The sequence below is a fragment of the Cervus canadensis genome, chromosome 4 (genome assembly GCF_019320065.1).
Source record: "Cervus canadensis isolate Bull #8, Minnesota chromosome 4, ASM1932006v1, whole genome shotgun sequence".
Taxonomy (NCBI): domain Eukaryota; kingdom Metazoa; phylum Chordata; class Mammalia; order Artiodactyla; family Cervidae; genus Cervus; species Cervus canadensis.
The window spans coordinates 57,609,839-57,628,686 of NC_057389.1; the positions used below are offsets into that span (position 1 = coordinate 57,609,839).

General features: G+C 41.2%; 1 protein-coding gene across 4 annotated transcripts in view; it reads left to right on the top strand.

The window, feature by feature from the left end:
- The window catches only part of NRG2 (neuregulin 2), a 257,705-nt gene that overhangs the window by 163,272 nt on the left and 75,585 nt on the right, over positions 1-18,848 (top strand). The window lies entirely within an intron of this gene.

Genomic DNA, 18,848 nt, shown 5'->3' on the forward strand with positions numbered 1-18,848 from the left:
CTGGGATTCTCCAGGCCAGAACACTGGAGCGGGTTGCCTTCTCCAATTTCCTTCTCCAATGCATGAAAGTGAAAAATGAAAGTGAAGTCGCTCAGTCATGTCCAACTCTTAGTGACCCCATGAACTGCAGCCTACCAGGCTCCTCCGTCCATGGGATTTTCCAGGCAAGAGTACTGGAGTGGGGTGCCATTGCCTTCTCTGACCCCCTAGCCATAGTCAATTATAAATCAGCCTTCTGTCACTATAGATTTGCCTTTCCTGGACATTTCATACACATGGTATATATGGAAGCACACATTATGCGGTCTTTTATGAACTTTTTTTCACTTAGCTTAATGTTCTCAAAGTTGATCCATGTTGTAACTATATCAATAGTTCATTACATTTTATTACCTAATAGTATTCCATTGTGTGTAAATTCTTTGTGACCCCATGGACTATAGTAGCTTGCCAGGCTCCTCTGTCCATGGAATTATCCAGGCAAGAATACTAGAGTGGGCAGCCATTCCCTTCTCCAGAGGAACTTCCCAACCCAGGGATCGAACTCAGGTCTCCTGCATTGCAGGCAGATTCTTTACCATCTGAGCCACCAAGGAAGCCCATATGTATATATATACCACATTATATTTATCCATTAATCAGTTGAAGGATATTTGGGTTATTTCTACTTTTGGTTGTTACGAACAATACTTCAATGAACATTTGTGTATAAGTTTTGTATGGACAGATGTTTTTATTTCTCTTGAGTGTATATTTATACACCTGGGAGAGGCATTGCTGGGCCATATGGTAACTCTGATTTTAACCTTTTGAGGAACTGCCGTACTGTTTTCTAAAGCAGTTGTACCATTTTACTTTCCCAGCAGCAGTATGAGAATTCCAATTTCTCTATATCTTCACCAACATTCGTTATTACCTGTCTTCTATTCTAACCATCCTAATGGATGTGAAGTAGTGTCTTATGTTTGTTTGCTTTTTAATGTAGAGCTCTTTATTAGATTAACTTGACACAAGTATTAACATAAATTATAACTCATTACATTTAAATTTGTGATCTGTAATAATGCAGGATTTCAAGAAATAAACACTTGGATACACGGCATCAATTCTTGACTGGTATCAATCGCTGCTAAATTTAAACTTTAACATTGAGCCTCTTAGCATCAAAGCTGCTCCCTAGAACATACACATGGACTTTGTTACTTCAGGACTTTAGTCTTAGGCCTCAGAAGTCCACAAGGACAGCAGAGGCTGCCACATGTAAATAAAGGATTGGTATTGATATTCCAAAAGTCTCCTTAACTTTCCCTGATGTACCTGTAGTTGGATTCTGCTTCTTTGAAACTCAAATTCAATTCATCCTTCCCCATTTTAAGCTGTCTTGTCACTTGTCAGTGATGACTTTTTCTAAAAAAAATTGTGACTAAAAGCATACAACAAAACTTAACCATTTTTAAGTGTATGGTTCAACTATAAATAGATTTACACAGGTCTGTTGTGAAACAGAACATTTTTATCTTGCAGATCTGAAACTCTATACATATTAAACAAGTTTCATTCCCCACCTCCCCCCAGCGCCTGGTAACCACTGTTCCACTTTATTTCTATGAATTTGGCTACTCTAGGTACCAATAAGTAGAACCATACAATATTGGTTTTGTTGTGACTGGCTCATTTTGCTTAGCAGAATGTCCTCAAGGTATCTATGTTATAGCATGTATCAGAATTTCCTTCCTTTTTAAGGCTGAATAATATTCCATTGTATGTATATACCACATTTTTATTTATCCATTAACCCATTGATGGATATTTGGGCTGCTTCCACCTCTTGATTATTATGAAAAGTGCTGCTCTGAACACGGGTATGCAAATACCACCAGAAGTAAGATTGTTGGATCAAATGGTAGTTCTACTTTCAATTTTTTGAGGAACCATCATACTGTTTTCCATGGTGGTTGCACCATTTTACCAACACTTGTTATCTTCTGTGTTGTTTTCTTGAATCGTAGTCATTGTAATGGTGTGAGGTGACATGTCATTGTGATTTTGATTTGCCTTTCTCTGATTATTAGTGATGCTGGGCATCTTTTCATATGCTTGTTGGCCAACATGTATATCATCTTTGGAGAAATGCTCATTCAATTTCTTTGTCCATTTTTTAATCAGGTTATTTGATTTTTTTTTTTTTTTTTTTTTTTTTTTTTTTGCTGTTGGGTTGTAAGGGCGCTCTGAATATTCTGGGTATTAATTCTTTAGAGTATATGATTTGCAAGTATTTTCTCCCATTCCATAGCTTGCCTTTTTATTTTATTAACTATGTCCTTAGATGCTCAGAAGTTTTAAAGTTTGGTGTAGTCCTGTTTGTCTCTTTTTGCTTTTGTTGCCTATGTCATACCAGGCATCTCATGATTCTGATTTGTATTGCCTTAATGGCTAAGGATTTGCATTTCCATAAGGGCTTCCCTGGAGAAGGCAATGGCAACCCACTCCAGTGGGTTTTCTTGCCTGGAAAATCCCATGGATGGAAGAGCCTGGTAGGCTGTAGTCCATGAGGTCACGAAGAGTCAGACATGACTGAGTGACTTCTCTTTCACTTTTCACTTTCATGCATTGGAGAAGGAAATGGCAACCCACTCCAGTGCTCTTGCCTGGAGAATCCCAGGGACCGGAGAGCCTGGTGGGCTGCAATCTATGGGGTCACACAGAGTCGGACACAACTGAAGTGACTTAGCAAGGGCTTCCCTGGTGGCTTGGATAGTAAAGAATCCGCCTGCAATGCAGGAAACTCAGGTTTGATCCCTGGGTTGGGAAGATCTCCTGGAGGAGGAAATGGCAACCCACTCCAGTATTCTTGCCGGAATAATCCCTTGACAGAGCAGCCTGACGGGCTACGTATAGTACATTGTGTTGCAAAGAGTTGGACACAACTGAGCAATTCACAATGGCTAATGATGTTGACCATCTCTTCACTTGCTTACTGGCAATTTGTATATCTTCTTTGGCAAAATGGCTATTCAAATCTTTTGCCCATTTAAAAAAATTCTAATTGGTTTTGCCTATTTTTTAATTAGGTTGTTTTTTGTTGTTGTTGAGTTGTCCTTTTGCCCATTTTAAAATAGTTTTTTTTTTAATTATTGAATTTTAAGCATTCTTTATGTATTTGGGGAGTATTGTCATCTTGACAATATTAAGCCTTCTGATTTATGAGCATAAGATGTATTTTGTTTTATTTAGATCTTCCTTACTTTATTTCAACAAAGTATTTTGTAATTTTGAGAGTTTGTTTTACACTTCATTTATTAAATTTTCCTTACATATTTTTTTGATGTTATTATAAATGAAATTGTTTTCTTAATTTCATTTTTTTATCATTCATTCAAATGTCTAGAAATACTATATATTTTATAATATATAACATAGAATGTTGATTACAATATGATATATATTTCATTATTCTTGCAAATATAAAGTGTATATTTCTTGTATAGTTTAACTTTGCTAAACTTGTTTATTCTAATAGTTTTGGATTTTTTTAGTGGATTCCTTAGGATTTTCTACATGTAGGATAATGTCATCTATAAATATAGTTTACTACTTCCTTTCCAATCTGGATACCTTTTATTTAATTTTCTTATCTACATATTTGCTGAAAAAATAAAAGAACAGTATTTGTGACATGTGAAAATTTTATGAAATTCAAATTTTAATACCCATGAAGTTTCTTTAGAATATATGGCCATGCCCACTTGTTACGTATAGCTGTTATTACACTTCAATGGCAGAGTTGAGTAACTGCAGTAAAGACCGTATATGATGCTGCCATCACTTTGCTCCATTATAAATCATAATTCACTTTTAACTTGTCAGTGTTTCAAGTGACATGTGTATCACTGTCCTGTGACATGTTACTTTTTATTACCAGTGCACATTCAGGTCAAAAAGAGAAAAGAACAGAAAAGTGAACTTTGAGTGTCATACTTCTGAGCCCACAGTAGACTGTGGATTATTTTGTTATCAGATTAAATAACAAATTATTTATTGTGCAATATTATAGCCAGGCTAAAAAGTATACAATATACATCAACATTACCAAACAACTTTTCATCGCAGTGTTTTCAATTCACAGGAGAGCAATGGTTAGAAAATTTAGAAAATTTAAAATGGAATATCTCATTACAGAATTCTTCACAAAAATAAAAAATGAAAATCAACCAAAGTATGTTTCCAAGTGGTTCATTTGTTAGCAAAGCAAGGAAAGCTGTTTACAAATGGTGAGTTAATTAAATTGGATTTGATTATAGCAACTGAAGGATGTGTCCGGAGAAAATAAACTCACTCAAAAACTATTAGCCTTTTGGCAAAAACAGTCATTCAGAGAGCTGAGGACATTAGGAGCAATGTAAATCGTAAACTAAAAGACAAGGCAAATGATTTCAAGTGGTTTTCCTTGGCTCTGGATGAGTTGACAGATGTTAATGATACTGGCCAGTTATTGTTTATTTAAGGAATGGATGCCAAGTTTGAAGTGACTGAAAATTAGCCTCTAAGTATAGTCTGCATAGAGCAACTATAGGTGAGAATAGTTGAGAAAACACTAATTTAGTACAATCTAAAGTGGAATCTGCTAAGATGTGTTATGAATATAACTAATGATGGCAAAAATATATGTAAAACAGAAATAACCTTACTTGGACAAACTTACAAAACTTTTAAAAATGTATAAGGTGTTTAAAGCATATCATTTTTCTTTGCATTATTTGTTGGCAGATACTTTGAGAAAAATATTTTAATCTATCATGTGTTGTTCAACCAGTAGTTGAACAACAATAAACTTTATAAACTTTATAGTTCTATTTATGTAGCTATAGATCTAGATATGATACATACATTCTTGGAAACTTAACTATTGATATTTCTGTAACTGTTTGTCAGATCTAAGAGCTGAATATATTAACTTCTCCTACTATATAGCACTTTGATGGCTTAACTGTAGTAAAGTTTTATTGTGATTTTTTTGAGCTCAGAGCTGAGACAGAAATTTTTCTGAATAAGAAAAATTGTTCTCTACTACTCAAACCCTGGATAGCTTTAGAATTTAACTTTTGCTGCAGACTTGATTTTTATTAATGAATTAAACCTAAGATTATAAGGCAAAAATAATGCCTATTTTTGAAATTTACATTGTGGTAAAATAATCTCAACTACAACTTATGTTGTTTGAATCACAAGTAATGTCAAGCTGCTTTATATACTTCCCACACTGTCAGAAGTTGAAACAAGAAATCAGGATCTCCATTCCCACAGACATTTGCAGTGAAGTATTTTCTGAGCTCAAACTATAGTTCCATCATGTTTTTTCCAACACTGATGCAAGTGCAAAGGAAATTTCCATATTTCAAAATTAATTTAAATGTGCAGTTGAGGAGCTTCCACCTAACTTTCAGTTGGAAGTGATTAATCTGCAATGTAATGACAGTCTAAAAGGCAAATATCAAGAGAAGAATCTGATAGAATTCTATAAATACCTTCCAAGTGATGAATATACTCAATTAAAATCACGTGCTCATGAACTGCTGGAGTATTTGTTAGTACTTACGCTTGTGAAAAGACATTTTCAAAGATGAAATACATATAATCTCATTACAAATCAGTATTAATAGGTGAACATTTGCATTCAATTTCCATGATAGGGAACACTAACTTTGCATCCCAATTAAGCGAAATGTTATTCCGCCCCGCATTGAAAAATTTCCATTACTTTCATTAGTAGACCTGTTTTACAAAATGTTGTCCTCAATTATTATATTTTGTGATATTATTTTTTTCCATTCTCATATAAGTACCTACCATATATCCTGGATTTTGCCTCTTGGTTCACAAAGTCTAAAATATTTACTATATGGCTGTCTATGGAAAAAGTTTCCTGACCTCTAGGTTATATGATAAAAACCTGGCTGCTATCTGTTTACCTAATTCACATTCTTTCTTTTCTTGGGACCTTTGCACATGCTATTCCTTCTGCATGGAATGCTTTTCCTCTTCTTCCCCACTTCCATTGACTGACTCCTCATTGTACTTCAGTCTTAGCTTAGGTATAACTATTTTTTTTTAGGTATAACTTTTTAAAGAAAGTATTTTCCAACACTCCTCACCAATGTAAGTTAGCTATCCCTTCTGTGAAATTCCACAACATCCTATACCTCTCCTATATCAGTAATCTTTTTAAAAATGTACATGGCAGAAAGTCCAGGAATGCATGATAGATAATGACATCTGCCAATTCTTCTTTCAAGAGGCTATCGCTATTACATTTTCTTGTGTATCTTCTAGAGATATTTTTTGCCTATATGAGATATACATGTATGTTCCTCCCTCCCACAAATGATAGCATACTATATACATATTTCTGCACCTAGTTTTGTTTTGTTTTTTTTCCCCACCTTCATTGAAGTGGAAACTTTAGAATTTATTCCATATGTATAGGGTAGAGTTGCCTCATGCTTTTTTAAAACTTGGGATAGAATTTACATACTAATAAACTACAGAATTTGCATACTAATAAAATTCCTAATTTTAAAGGTACAAGTCTATGAGTTTTGACAAATGTATATAGCCATGTAAAACACTGACACACTCAGAATATTTCCATTACCTCAAAAAGTTTCCTCATGCCCCTGGTAATCACTGATTTGCTTTCTTTTACTTCAGGGATTTTTTTCTTATAATTGATTTCTAGTCTCATACTGTTGTGGTCAGAAAAGATGCTTGATATAATTTCAATGTTCTTAAATTTATTTAGACTTGTTTTGTGGCCTAGCATGTGATCAGTTGTTGTTCACTGGAGTGTTCCATGAATGTTAATTAGGATTATTTTGGTTTTGTTCTAGTGGATAGTTATTTCCAGTGTTTTGCTGTTAAAATATTATTAATTCCTATAAATGAAAATTGCTTCATCAAAGTTTGAGTGTGTGTGCTAAGTTGCTTCAGTCATGTCCAACTCTTTGTGATCCTATGGACTGTAGCCCACCAAGCTGCTTTGTCCATGGGATTCTCCAGGCAAGAATACTGGAGTGAGTTGCCATGCCCTCTTCCAGGGTATCTTCCTGACCCAGGGATTGAACCCATGTCTCCTGTGTCTCCTGCATTGGCAAGAAGGTTCTTTACCACTAGCACCACGTGGGAAGCCCTCATCAAAGGTTATGTGTATTTACATTTTTGGTTGAACCAAATGTCCCTCTATATAGGTTGCTTCCCTGGTGGCTCAGCAGTAAAGAATCTGCTTTGCCAATGCCTGCAATACAGGAGGCCTGGGTTTGATCCCTGGGTCAGGAAGATACCCTGGAGAAAAGAATGGCAACCTACTCCAGTATTCTTGCCTGGAAAATCCCAGGGACAGAGGAGCCTGGTGGGCTAGAATCCATGGGGTCACAAGAGTCAGACATGGCTTAGCAATCAAGCAACAACGACAATTTACATTCCACCAGCAATTTATGAAAGTTATCATAGCACCTATGACATGGCTTGCTTCATGCACAAGAATCATCATTCATAACTGTACTCCCAGCACCTGACACAAGGCCACAGACATTGTCTTCCCCTACCTTGTCAACCTTCACAATGACTTACTCACACTTGGCTCTTTGGACCAAGTTTAAACTTGGCTCCAGTATTTCCCCTATGGCATGGGAGTAGGGGAAGGCCATTTCTCTACTTCTTTCCTTCGTACCCTGTTCTCTAGGACCTACTCTCATCCCTCCTTCTCCAGATTGACTTCCCTGTTGACTGTGACCCTCAGAGATCTTATTAATCTCTGAACAGCTACATTAACATATATAACATTACATAGTTATACCCCACAATCTAATGCTTGGTTTGTTTGCTAATGTTCATGTAATTTATATTACTAACTAGATTAAAAACTCCTTCAGGTTTAGGATTATCTTTTCCCCCTCTATAATATCAGCAAATTGAGTTCCTTCTGCATATCAAGTCTTATCTTGGGTATTTTATATTATCATTTCATCTCATCTTTACAACAGCCCTATAAGGGTAAGTATTATTTTCCTCATTTTACCTATGAGGAAACAAGGCTCAGCAAGGTTAGATGGTGAATCCAAAGGTCTCAGCTAATGAGACTGAATCACTAGGCTGGCATTCAAACTTAGATCCATCTGACTCAAAGCCCATGTACCCTCAGCTTTTTTATTCTAGTTGAACTTGTGATCTCTTGCTTTTTGCTGGCCACTAGTCCAACTGTCACCATATGAAACAGAGTCAGATAAATCTGTTTGTTCTTGGATGGTATCTGGTGGCTCTTCATTCTCTGTAAACCTCTTGTCACTGTAGATAGAAGCCCATGGTCTGCTTGTCTGCTGTAGCATAGGCTACCCTTTTTATCAGGATCCACCCATGGGCTGCCACTCCCAGAATATCTACTTGGTAGCCGACATGGCCTTTGTTGTCCCCTAATGGGTTTACTCTAGCCATCTTTGCCAGGTGGGGCCCTGAACAAGGCCAGCAGCAGACAATGAGTATATGGAAGCCAGTGAGGCATGCACTTCATCATCAGAAGCAGGAGTGTGTTCTGTAGAGATGGAAAGCAGACCTCCTGCCAAGAGAAGAAACACAAACCAAAGGGAACCTGTGTAAAAGTTTGAACTTAACTCTTACTCCTTTTCTGTCTCTGAGACCTGGAGGGGTTTGGTTCTCTTTGTTGAAACCTTTTTCAAACATACCCTACACATGGCAAAAACAGATCAAACACAAGCCATCTCTTTGCAGGGATTCTTTATGAAACATCTTGCTTTCAGTGCCTTATAGACATGGTCACCTCTGCACTGCCAAGTCAAGTCCTTTGGTTTACCCCAGGATCCACAAACTGGAAGTGAAAACTTTGTTTAAGATTCATTTACTTCCCTTTCCCCAGGGAAGGCATGAAACAGTGGATTTATAGAAAGAATCCAATTTTGCTTTAAGCTGGTTCTTTGATTAGGTCTGAGAGGGAATAAATTCAGTTCTCACTTGGAGTGGGAAAATTTTTGGAAAGAGGGGGAGGATGCTCTGGGAAAATACTCTAATCCTGGCTTGTCCCACAAATAACCATGTTAACGTGTTGGTACAGAAACCCTTTCTGAAGCTGAAGGGGGTGTCTTGGATTAAGAACTATGTTGAAATGGCTCATACTGAGTGCCATCGTGTATTCAAACGAATGAGTGTGTCCCTGTTGGTGGTTTTTTGCCTTTGTCCTCAAGGTAGAATCATAATTGACTGGAATATGGAGGCGATTCTTTCACTAACAGAATTACCCAGCAGCTAATGGGAGGGAGGGTTGTTGTATGAGGGATTTATGAGATGCCAAGCCCTATCAGAAGAAGGAGTCTGAGAGCTGGAGGGGCCCTTGAGAAGTTATAGTATCTAATGTTTTGGTAAAGAGGAGAAGCAATCCTGCAGTTAAAAGTATTTCAAGAAAAATCTACAAGTAGCCTTTCCCAAGGGTGCCATTTCCTTGGAACTCAGATGGAAGTGTGGCTTCTCTGCTTGGCAGACCTACTGGAAGATGTGACCATAATTCACACCTTCCTTCTGAGGAACTCCTAGCCCAACCTGATCTCCATTCATTCTCCTGCCTTCCCCGGGAAGCAAGAAATTAAATTTTCATTCATCTGACAAGCACTAGGAACACGCACTGTGTTAGGAGCTGGGATGGCAGTGAAGAAGGAAAAAAGATCCCTGTGAGCTGAAGATGATGGTCAAGTGAGGCCAGTGAGGCTACAGGAATCACTGTGGTGGAAGGCATGGCATGTTTCATTGGAGAGAAGCAATATCTGATCCAGTTCTTTAGGGATGGGTGGATTTAGAAATAAGAGTTGACATAAAGAGTCTAGGAGCCAGAGTAAGCATTCTTGGGAAGGAGTAGGGTGTGTTTGAGAACCAGGTGACCAGAGCAATGAGAAAAGACACAATATGGATGGAGGATTTGGACACTACTAAGAGTTGATGGAGAACTCAAAGGCCTTTGAACAGAGGGGTGACAAGATAAAAGCTATTTGGAAGGATTCATCCAGAAACTTTATGTGGGACTTTTTTGGAGGGAGGGAGGGGACTGAAGAGTCAGGATGATGAAGAGAGTCTGGGGGACTGTGAAAGGCTTGACTGTGGTGGTAGTGATGAGAAAGCGTAGAGAGGAAGGGGCAGAAGGGTTAGACAAACATTGTGCTGGCAGAATTAGCCAGATACAGCCAGTGACTGAATGCGAGTTAGAGACAACTCCCGGAGGTCAGCACCAGTACCCAAGAAAATTTGGAGTCAGGTAATAGAAGTCAGAGTTAGAGGAAGGAGGAGCAGGCTGAGGGAGGAGATATTAAGTCCCATTTGCAGTGTCTGGACTTCATCTTCCAATATGCCGCTGAAGTTAAGAACACAAGGTTGACCACCAGAAGAGCCAGCATTGAAAACACACTTGGGTTGTCCTCTGAGAAGCCACGGTTATTGCTGTGAGGGTTGTGAAAGTCCTTGGGAGGCGAGTGAGAAGTAAATGGCCAATGCCCAGCCTGATACCTGGCCCAGAGCAGCTCTCATATCTTTGTGGAAGAGAGAAATAAATGAATAGATGAATGAGTCAAGGACAGAATCCTGAGAAGTACTCACATGTACTGAGTGAGAGAAAAAAGAATGGCTTATCATTGAAGGAGAGGGAGAAACAGCCTTCAGAGACCTGGGAGAACCAGGAGAAAGAGGAGCCCTGGGAAAGGAAGAAGCAGAGACTTTCAGGAAGGAGATGACCCACAGTGTTCATTGTTGCAAAAAGTGGAGATCCCAGGAAGCTGTCAAGACAGCTGGCTACATTGGTATGAACTGGGAAAGTCCCATAGCTCATGCCAGTGATGGGACTCAGGGTCCAGACATTCATGCCCATCTTGTTATCTTCCCTGTTTTGTCATGATGCCTGCTCCAGTCACAGGAATGTTGGGGGGTGAGTGATGGTGAGGGAGTTCCTCTTTGTCTCTTGCCTTTGGCCAGTGGTGGAGACTACAGAGCATGCAGTAGGGTGACAATATGAGAGTTGAGATGGCTTTTCCTAAGGCAAGGGGCAGAATAGGGACATAGCAACCCATCTTTGTGAAGACCACTTCTTGACCTCCCAGAGAGAGGATAGACAAAGCTGTGAGATGGTATCCATCCCTTCAAAGGTCGGTGGAGTAATTCTAGGGATGGTTTTCTTTGGATGTGAGATAAGGGGAGAGTGAGGTCAGAGAATATTCAAAACTTATCCTGTAGGTTTTGCCAGATTTATTTTCTATAACTTTTATTTTCCTGTCTGCTGTTTTCTTTAAGGAACAAACCCACAGCCTCTAAGCAGGAATCTTGAGGGCTTCAGATACAGAAGGGAGAGTAAAAGTGGGATGAGGGGAGGGAGGGCGAGTGTAGCTCCCTGGAACTCCCTGCAGTGAAGGCTCCAAATAGGATGGTACAACAGGGCAGGGTGAAGCGCCTGGGCCCAGAGTGAACCAAGAATAACCAGGGCGGGGAGGGAACAGGAGGAGAGGCCACTACCCTCACTTGCAAACTCTCCCAGTACGGTCTCCTGGATAGGCAGCTGTGATCCTTACCAGGTACCACTTCTTTTTATTAGGCTCTCCTTGGCTTCTTAGAACAGGGCTGTATGAGAATCTTGACTCTGTGCAAGACACAAAGGTTGGCGACATCCTAACATGGAGGTGTGGTAGAGGGGGCCAGCCCAGACCCTGAGCTCCATCCTCTCAGAAGCCAGGAAACTTTTCTTCCTTCCATGGTCACAGAGGATGCTGTGTCCAACTGCCTGGAGAAAGTTCTGGTTGGAACATGCTTGGCAGGTGAGCTCAGGTGATGTCATGGATGGGGCCCACTGTTTCCACTTTGATCAGACCTCCCAAGGAAGATGGAGAGGGAGTTCCATCCCTGGAGCAACTTACTGAGCATTCACTTATCACCTTTGGGCTGGAGGCAGCCTTGCCTGAGCCCAGAACCTGGAGGCTGACCACTTCTAGGCTAATGCAGTAAGGAAGAAAGTACAGTTAGATGGTTTTCCTCCCCAGACATACCTCTGCACAGGAGCCATGCTCATTCCTGCTCAGTGGTACACTTGATAAAAGCCATGGCCCTGTCCTCTAGACAGACTGCACAGGCAGGGGGCAGGATGCTAAGGCCAAAAGCCCAGCCCCATCACTTGTCACAGCCAACTTGGGGTCTGAGAAGCAGGAGGAAATCAGACAGGGGAAGCTACTTCGGAAGCTAATTGAGAGCCAGGCTTGTACAATCATATGTGACTCAACATGACCACACCTGTCCTGTGTGCGCTGCTCCCTGCAGAGGACTCATGCCCTAGTGCTGCCTCTGTAGTGTCATCCCTGGTGGGCACCAGTGCAGTTGTGCCCAACTCTTTTGTGACCCTGTAGCCCGCCAGGCTCTTCTGTCCATGGGATTTCCCAGGCAAGAATTCTGGAGTGGGTAGCCATTCCCTTCTCCAGGGGATCTTCCTGACCCAGGCCCTGACCCTGGGCCTCCTGTGTTGCAGGCAGATTCTCTACCATCTGAGCAGAGGCAACTGTTAAATGCAGAAAGCCAGTATGCCCACACCAGTGCATACTGACCCCAGCAGGGCAGCCAGAGCATGTGTGACATGGTACATTGTCACCTGGGACCCGGAGAAGTCACCCTGTTGTGGATGGTCGAGGTTCTTCTCTAAACTCTTCAGTCAGAAGAAAACTCTGACTGTCCCCACCCCCTGCTGCCATGTTAGGGGTGATGGGATGACTCAGGGGCCACAATGCCACATTTGCTGTGCCTGCTGGGTGTATGTGACAGGGGCTGAGGTGAAAGGAAACAAGGTGAAGGCACCTGGGGCTGCAAGGATGGGCCCTGCCAGCAGGCGGGTGCAGCCTCCTGTATCCATGGGTGCCTGCTTAGAGGACCCTGTGGAGTGGATGCAGTTATGGGGCCTGCTGGGCTGTGGAGGCCAGACAGCTGAGGAAATATGGTACCATATTTCCTTCCTCATCCCTCAAGCTCTCGGCCACTGCAGAGCCCTCTCCAGGCCTCAGGAGCTTTACTGCAGACGTCTGCCTGCAGTCACTGCCAGCACGCCATCTCCACGGCTTGGATTAGCTGCAGGACCTTGGGCCTTTCCCCTCATGGGTTGGCTCACAGGCCTCAACTCCCAGTGGCACCGCCCACTCCAGGGGTCCAAATGACCTACACAGTAGGAGGACCTCTGGAGAGGCCGCTAGTCTGCATTGGAGCAGCAATCAAGAAAAAGTCACCAAGAACGAGAGGAGGCCTTGCCCGGCTGCTTGGCTGCAGGTTTCCCTTCCAGTAACCTTCAGAGTGGGCACAGACCCCACGCCCAGCCCCTGGGACCTGGAAGCCCCTGGGACCTGGAGCTTCAGCTCAGTTTCCCACCAGCATAGAAACTCTTGAGGACAGAGGTGGGTTCCCCCAGCCCAGCACAGTGGCAACAGCAGGAGAAGCCCTCATACAAAGAAGAGCCGAGTCTGTGAAGTGCAGGTGGTCACCCAATAGGTTCTTCAGTGTGGCATCACAAACACAGAACTTCCATTCTGTGGGGATTTTTCTACCTTGACACTAGTTTGTAGTCAGGATTTAGCTCCTGAGCAAGAAAACAAGAAAGGAGATGGACAGGCAGACAGTGGAAGTCATTGATGATGAACCAACAGATTATGCCATCCCTACCTTATCCCAATACCTTGGTTAACCTCACACCTTCCTTGAACTCGGGCTCTCCTCTTGTTTCTTGCCTCCCTGTGTCCTCCCTCTGGGCTGCTCCTAGTCCTGACATCTCCTACTGTCCAGGGACCCAAGAATCAGGCAAGCCCTGGGGCAGTGGTCACCGCCTCTTCTCAGGTCATTTTTACTCTTTTACCTCCTCCCTGCCCCCAAAGGTGTTAGCAACTCAGTGCAGTTGCCTTCCTCCAAGCCCTGACTCCGAGTGAGCCACTGTCTCTGTCCCAGAAGCAGCAGTGAAGAGACATCAGTGAGGCCCTGGAAAGGGAGGTGGCCGATGGAGTCTGTGCCAAGCCCCATCGGCCCAGGGAAGCCTTACGGAAAGATTCTTTCTGGAGGAAAGAGGAGATTAGCTGAGCCTCCCCAAAGAAGACAAGTAAAGAGAACACAGAAATATTTCCTTTAAAAGGGAGCAGGAGCAGATGGAAAGAGGGTTTATATTAATGAAATCTCCGGATATTAAGGATGAAATGAATGCCAGGGAAGGTTATTATCATTTCATTAGAACACAAAGGAAGAAACAAACACGTTATTATGTGAAACCAAGAAGTTATGAACAAGGGAATCCAGCAGGGAAGTTATTAGCTGGGTTAATTAAAACAGAACAAGATGGTTGAGTAATTCCTTCTGTAGGACACAACAAGGAAGGCATAATTCATCGCCCTCAAGAAAAAATATTCAGGGTTTTTTTCTTTTTCTCGTTTACCAGAAATTCTGCACTTATGATATTGTCTTGCAAACCAAAAAGATGTATTCTTGTCAAAACCTAATTGATTTAGCACCAGGGCAATCAGGAGACATGGAGATCCCCAGAGATGGGGATGCTGGAGCCCAGGCATCCAGGGCCATTCCCCCATCCAAGATGTGAGGCCCCTCAAAGATGCTTTCAGTGCCTAACCTGCAGAGCTTTGGGAGGTGGCAGCAGAGATGGGACAAGGCTCACCCATCCATCCCAGTGATCCTGTCCCAGATCCTGACCTGGGGTGCCCATCTTTCTCTTCTCTGCTTCCCCTGGCCATCCTGAAGTTGGGAGCACTGGACCCAAGACATGCTCCCTGGACCTCTTGGTGCCCATCTTTTTGGCAAGCCCTGTGGGCAGCCTGCATGAGAGGGAAATGATCAACAGGACTGCCGCTGGAGCACAGAGACCTGGTCATAGAGGCCTGGGAACCACTAGTTTGTGTGGAGCTAACATATCTGAGCCACTGTCCCCTTTCAGGGAGCTTAGAGGTCCCACGTGTGGCTGTCCCTGGGAGGCCAAATGGATCCCATCAACCCTGAGAGTTTATAAATTACAAATGGGGCTCTGGGTTTGGCTGAGCCCTTGGAGGTTGATTCCTAAGGGCTTTTTCTTTAGTTAAGAACCAGAGAACCAGAGCTCCCAAGTTCTTTGGCACAGACACAGGACACTAGAGCTGGAAGAGACCTCACCGAGGGGCTAGTCCACCTAAACTCTTTGTTGAAGAGAAGAGTGGACCCCAGAGAGAGGGAGAGCCTGAGGCCCATCTGAAGCCACAGAGCTAACTAGTCGCTGAGCAAGACAGAGACCAAGGTTTCTTAGCAAGTCCTGGGAGCTCACTGCCACAGTATATTCCCTGTGCTCTTTCTATTTCATGGCTGTCTACCACAGACACACCTAGAAGACCTCTGAAGAACACAAGATTCATTTTACTGGGAGATCATGTGGCACAAATTGTTTCATAATTGTCTTTTGCTTTGTTGTTGTTAATAAATTTTATTTTTTTAAAGCAGTTTTAGGTGCACAGCAAAATTAAGCAGGAAGTATAGAGTTCCCTTATACTCTCATCCACACATCCACAGCCTCCCTCACTATCAACAGACATGTCCCACCACAACGGTCTACTTGTTGCAACCAGTGAAACTACACTGGTAACACTACTGTCACCCAAAGTCCATAGTTTGCATAAGGTTTCATTATTGTTGTTCATTTTGCGGGTTTTGATAAGTGTGTAATGACATGTATCCCTCATTGTGGCATCATAAAGAGTAGTTTCTCTGCCCCCAAATCCTATGTAGTCTGCCTATTCATCCCTTCCTTCCCCATATCCCCTGACGGTCACTGATCTTTTTTACTGTGTCTGTAGTTTTGCCTTTTCAGAATGTCATATAGTTGGAATAATACACTTACTAGCCTTTTCAGATTGATTTCTTTCACTTAGTAATAATGAATTTAAGGTTCTTCCATGTTTTTTCATGGTTTGGTAGGTCATTTCTATTTAACACCGGATAACATTCCATTATCTGGATGTAACACAGTTTATTAATCCATTCATCTACTGAAGGATTCTTGGTTGCTTCCAAGTTTTGGCTATTATGAATAAAGCTGCTATAAATATCCTTGTGCAGACTTTTTTGTGGACACAGGTATTCAGTTTACTTGGCTAAGAAACATGATTTCTGGGTCATATGGTAAGAGTAAGCTTCGTTTTATAAGAAACTGCCGAACTGTCTTCCAAAGTGGCTGTACTACTTTACATTTCCATCAGCAATGAATAAAAGAGTTCCTGTTGCTCCATATCCTTACTAGCATTTGGTGTTGTCAGGTTCTAGATTCTGGCCATTTTGGCCATAGGTGTGGAGTGGTACCTCATTGTTTTAATTTGCAGTTCCTCAATGATATATGATATTGAATATCTTTTCACATACTTGCTTGCCATCTGTATAACTTCTTGGGTAAAGTATCTGTTCATGTCTTTTGCCTATTTTTAAATCAAGGTGATTGTTTTCAAATTGTTGAGTTTTAATAGTTCTGTGGTTTTTTTGGATGATAGTACTTTACCAGATGTGTCTTTCACAAATATTTTCTCCCAGTCTGTGGCTTGTCTTCTCATTCTCCTGACATTGTCTTTCACAGAGCAAAAGTTTTTAGTTGTTGTTTTTTAAATTAAGATATAATTGACATACAAGATTGTGTAAGTTTAAGAATTTCAGCAGTGTTGCTTTGACACATTTATGGTATAATTACCACCGTAGTTCTAGTTCACACCTCTATCACATCACATAATTATCATTTCTTTTTTGTGGTGGGAACATTCAGAGATTTTCAATTTTAATGGAAGTCTGGTTTATCAGTTATTTATTTCAAGGCTTGTGCCTTTGGTATGCATCTTGAAAGTCATTGCCAAACCCAAGGTTGTCTGGATTTTCTCCTACGTTAGCTTCTAGGAATTCTATAGTTTTGCATTTTACATTTAGATCTCTAATTTATTTTGAGTTAATTGTTGTGAAGGATGTAATTTATTTTTTTGCATGTGGATGTTCAGTTTTTCCAGCACCGTTTATTGAGAAAACCATCTCTGCTCCATTGTATTGTCTTTGTTCTTTTTCTCAGACCAATTGACAATGTTTATGTGGGCTCTCTTTCATTGATCTATTTGTCTATTCTTTTGCAATACCACACTGTCTTGATTACTGTAGCTTTACAATAAATCTTGAAGTTAAGTAATCTTGATCCTCTAACTTTGTTCTTGTCTTTCAATGTTGAATTGGCTATTCTGGGTCTTTTGCCTCTCCATATAAACTTTAGAATCAGTCTGTCAGTATCCACAAAATAAGTTGCTAGGATTCTGATTGGATTGTGTTAAACATGTAGATCAATTTGTGGAGAACTGACATCCTGACAACATTGAGCCCTTCCTAACCATGAACATGGAGTCTCTCTCCATTTACTTAGTTCTTCTTTGATACCTTTCATCAGAGTATTATACATTTTGTACACATTTTGTTAGATGTATATCTATGTATTTCATTTAAGGGGGATGCTTATGTAAATGGTAATGCATTTTTAATTCCAAATTCCACTTGTTCATTGCTGGTACATAAAGTGACTGACTTTTGTATATTAACCTTGAATCCTACAACTATCCTATAACTTCTTTGTCATTTTCTTTTAAAGCAGAAACCTTCTCAGAGGATGGTAGCTAAACTTTTTTTAGTTTCATGTACTTTCTCTCCTTTGGAGTTTCCCATATGCTGTTTCCTCGTCCAAAACAATCTCCATTCCAGGTATACCTTCCTTCATACCTGATTAATGTCTTCAAGGTCCCAGAGAAGCCATGTTTTATGCTGGGAAGCCTTCTGTGACCCTATGTGCCTGGGTTAGCTCATCACCCTTCCCCCCACCTCCCTCCTTCGGTGGAAGATAGAATCCCTGCCCTCAAGAGACTTGCAGTTTGCTTGGAAGACAAACCACAAAAATGATAATAATAATAATAGTAACAAACAAGCATTTAGCTCTGATATAAGGAGTTTACCTAGATTAACTCGTTTAATCCTCACAAATGTGAAGATTGAGAATTAGTGCCCAATATCCTCAGGAACTCTCCTCAGCCTATAAGATAGAATCCAGATACCTTAGGTTGGCATGTAAGCTTTCAACACTGGGGTCTCCATCTGCTTTTCCAAGCTAAGCTGGTTTGATCACTATGCCTTGCTACAGTCTGCATGTTCCTGCCTCTGAACCCTTGTGAATGTTGTTCTTCTCATTCAGAACATTCCCTACTCTCTTTGACTTGGGAGAACTTTGCCCATCCATCAAACCCAGCTGTAGTCTCATCCTTCCATGACCACTCCATCCTCCACGGTTCTATAGCACTTGTTTTCCAGATCACTCGTTTTTATAATGAACTGAAGACAGTTTATAGGAAGAAAACTTATGGAACACTAGACAGGTAAATCCTTACTGCCCTCTGTAGTCTCTCTGATTTTGGTTGAGAGCCTTGCATATGTGTCTCTGATGTGGTCTCTGCCCTGTTCAATTGCTATATTTTATTTACAATCCTCGTACATTGACATAGCCAACTTATTTGTCATTGAAGTGGTTACCAAGTATTCTATGGTATACATTCATTGCTTCTCTTTTAGAGCCCTGTATTGTATATTTTGGGACTTCCCTGGTGGCTCAGACTGTAAAGCGTCTGCCTACAATGTGGGAGACCTGGGTTCAATCCCTGGTTTGGGAAGATTCCCTGGAGAAGGACATGGCAACCCACTCCAGTACTCTTGCCTGGAGAATCCCATGGATGGAGGATCCTGGTGGGCTACAGTCC